At 56.0% G+C, this 3,547-nt stretch overlaps 1 pseudogene; it reads left to right on the top strand.

Moving 5' to 3' along the window:
* Window positions 1-1,775: 1,775 nt before the first annotated feature.
* Window positions 1,776-3,547, top strand: LOC116484223 (cilia- and flagella-associated protein 144-like; annotated as a pseudogene).

The following is a 3,547-nucleotide window of genomic DNA, read 5'->3' as shown; positions in this document are numbered from 1 at the left end:
TATAGGTAAATTTAAACATTTTTTTTGTTGTTGACAATTGCTTGAGTTTGTTTAAAGACTTGGGATTGATAGGAACGTTTAGCTTACAGATAAAGGATTGTGGAGACCAAGTTTTATTGTGCAGAGGAAGCTCTCAGATAGCCGACTTTAGAGACAGCAGGTTGTAAAATGTTTCTTATGGGACGTAAAAGGGTGCCTGGCTCTTAGTTGATTATCTCCTGGATCTGGAAAGAAAGGAAGGAAAACAAAGAGGGTAGGGGGTTCTCTATAGAGTGAGGATTTTTCCCACAAGAGACTTTGCAGGGCAATTTTAAGGTATGGCAAGGAAATATATTTTGGGGTTAAATATTTTTTCCTTGTCTTATAATGTTATGCCAGAGTTAGATTGAAAAGTAAATCACAGGCCGGCCGCGGTGGCTCACACCTGTAATCCCCGCACTTTGGGAGGCTGAGGCGGGCGGATCAGGAGGTCAGGAGATCGAGACCATCCTGGCTAACACGGTGAAACCCCGCCTCTACTAAAAATACAAAAAAATTAGCTGGGCTTGGTGGCGGGAGCCTGTAGTCTCAGCTACTGGGAGGCTGAGGCAGGAGAAGGGCGTGAACCCGGGAGGCGGAGCTTGCAGTGAGTCAAGGTTGCGCCACCGCCCTCCAGCCTGGGTGTCAGAGTGAGACTCCGTCTCAAAAAAGAAAAAAAAAGAAAAGAAAAGAAAAGAAAAGAAAAGTAAGTCACAATATACAGGGTTAAATAAAACCCATCTGATGAGAATTTAAGGTTTGTAGGGCATGAATCTCTAGACCCCTTAGGTAGGAATTTGGATAAGATAAAAAATTAGAGCTTAGTCCTCGTTAATAAAAGTATCGTTGAGAATAGGAGAATAAAGAGGCTTATGCTTTGGATGGTGATCAAAGACACCAGTAATGTTCAGCAGAGAGGGTTTCTGCATCAGACAAAAGTGCAGCCTCCTTAATCATCTGGCAGGGTGCGAGGCATCTCCGGTAGGGAGCAAGGAAGCCCAAATCTAGTTATTAGGCGCTCAGGAGTGGGTAGTCATCCTACTGGCTGTGACTCTTACGTTTCTAGGTCTAGTTAAAAGTAAAGCATCAAACCAAGGAACACAGGGGCCAAGGGTAAGCTAGGAAACGCCCAGGTCTGCTCTGACGCGCCCCCTGCAGAATCCTGTCCAGACACGCAGGAGCGGCCGCTGGTGCGCGCTTGGGGCCCGCCGTTTTGCGTTCCCTCCTACCTGCCCTCTCCTGTCCCAGGTTCTAGCCCCACCTGCTTTGTCACCCACCGCCGGCCTATGGAGGTTCCCTCTCTGGTCCTCCGTGTCCCATGGGTAAAATGGACGTAGCACGTCTAATTGCGCATGTTCCCGCAGTGATGTGAGGGACTGAAGGGCTTTGAACGCTGCGCTGTCGTAAGGGAAGGCGCCTGGGGCACTGACTTCGAAACCCCTTTTCCCAGTTCCTGCTCAGAGCCGCTCTCCCAGGCCCCCGGCCCCTAACTGTATCCTAGCCGTCTGATCAGCCTTTGCCTATTGAGGGCAAAACTACAGGGTACCCAAGAACAGGGGTTGCCATTTCCTCAGTCTTCCATTTCCCCTGTTCGGTCCTAAACCCGGAGATGGGGGCCCTGTGAGGAGCGCAGGGCGCTCCCGGCTTCGGGGGGAAGGGGGGGCACGGGTCACAAAGCCCATTCCGCCCTGGAACGCCCGGAGGAGATAAAAGCCGCGCAGGCCCCGCGCTCGCTGCGCACTCAGACCGTTCCGACGAGGGAGCACTGCACTCGCTGAAAATGACTCGAAAGCTGCCCCGCATCTCCGCCTCCCAATCCCGGCGCCCCCTTAGCGCCACCCCGCAGTGCCCTGGCAGTGGGCTCTTCTTTCCTCCCATCCGTCCCCCGATTCTGGATCCGCAGACTACACTCCTGTTCCATCCCACCTACTCGTCCTTCTGCCCCATCTGCTACCCGTCTCTGAACCAATTCGCCCCCGTCCACTACCCCGTCGTGGGCATCGCCCTGCCGAGCTCTTCCTGCCTGAATCTTCATAAGGGCTACATCTGCCGCCCGCATGTCCGTTGGGGCCCCAACTTCCACTACGTCCCTCCCTATCCCCCCACGCCCCCGCCCAGCCCCTGCTTTTAGAGCCTGCCTGCAGCCCGCCCCCACCCAGCCACCCACGCTGCCCTGACGATCCACGACCCCAAGGAGAGGCCCCTGCAGGGACCGTGCTCGGGCAGCGAAGGAGCGGACCCTGGGGTCCCCGCGGCCTGGCTGTGGACAGAGAGACGCAGGACCACGGACACCCACCATCGGCCTCCGCTGCCTGCTCAGCCAGCCGCGCTAGCCTCTGCATTTGAAACTGGCTTCCCAGAGCCGGGCGCGGTGGCTCACACCTGTAATCCCAGCACTTTGGGAGGCCGAGGCGGGCGGATCACGACGTCAGGAGATCGAGACCATCCTGGCTAACACGGTGAAACCCCGTCTCTACTAATAATACAAAAAATTAGCCAGGGGTGGTGGCAGGCGCCTGTAGTCCCAGCTACTCGGGAGGCTGAGGCAGGAGAATGGTGTGAACCCGGGAGGCGGAGCTTGCAGTGAGCGGAGATCGCGCCACTGCACTCCAGCCTGGGTAACAGAGGGGAAAAAAAAAAAAGAAAAGAAACTGGCTTCTCAGTGGGCCTTGGTCTGGAACCACCGAGCAAACTGCAGGCCCGAGACAGAAGGGAGAGCACGAGGAAGCAGGGAGAGCACGAGGAAGCAGCACCTCTGCTCGCTAGGAGGGAAACGACTGGCCAAGGTGAGGCCTAACCACATGCCCATGACCTCCGGGTCTGTCCCGTAACGGGAAGCCCTTTCCTGGAGGTCCACGGGCCTCCACGGGCGGTTGGGGTAAGGGCTGGGTCGTGAGAAGCTGGGACTGTGGGAGGGCTGTTGCCTGGAGACCGCGTGGGACACCGTTGCCTGGAGACGGCAGAAGCCCGGGGCCAGGGAGAGAGGCACGAGGGAGCAGGGCACGCATCGAACACGATGGAGCAACGCCAAGGCCATGGCAGGACACCCCAGGGAGAAGGTGATCCAGGGTGAGGTCCTTCAGAACCAGATCTTGCAGGAGCTGTACCTCAAAGAGCTACCAGCCCAGAACGTCTATGCGTGGCATCACGTGAACCCCTCCACGAGGTCCACAGATCACCAGGAAGCCCATGTCTTGGCATGGTAACCTGGAGGAGCCTGGAGACACCAGGTTTCAGAATCTCATTCGCCACGCTGCCCAGGGACCAAGGAAGAAGGACCCAGACACAGACTGAAAACCAGGAAACTGCATGGGACTCAGAGCCCTGGCTCAACCCAGAATGCCCAGATCGCAGGCTCAACCACTGCAGGGTCTGCAATGACATCGCCCTGTACAAGGCTCAGATGTGGAGCCTGGGAGAAGATGATGGCCACCGGTGGCATCCCAGCGGTGGAGTGAGGCCCCGGGTTTCATGCTCAATGTGTGCATTGCCCCGAGAAATAAATGTTATCTTAAAGTCAAATAAATAA

Source organism: Hylobates moloch, unplaced genomic scaffold, assembly GCF_009828535.3.
Source record: "Hylobates moloch isolate HMO894 unplaced genomic scaffold, HMol_V3 SCAFFOLD_15, whole genome shotgun sequence".
NCBI lineage: Eukaryota > Metazoa > Chordata > Mammalia > Primates > Hylobatidae > Hylobates > Hylobates moloch.
The sequence above is the reverse complement of the archived record's forward strand: the minus strand, read 5'-3'. Positions and strand labels throughout refer to the sequence as shown.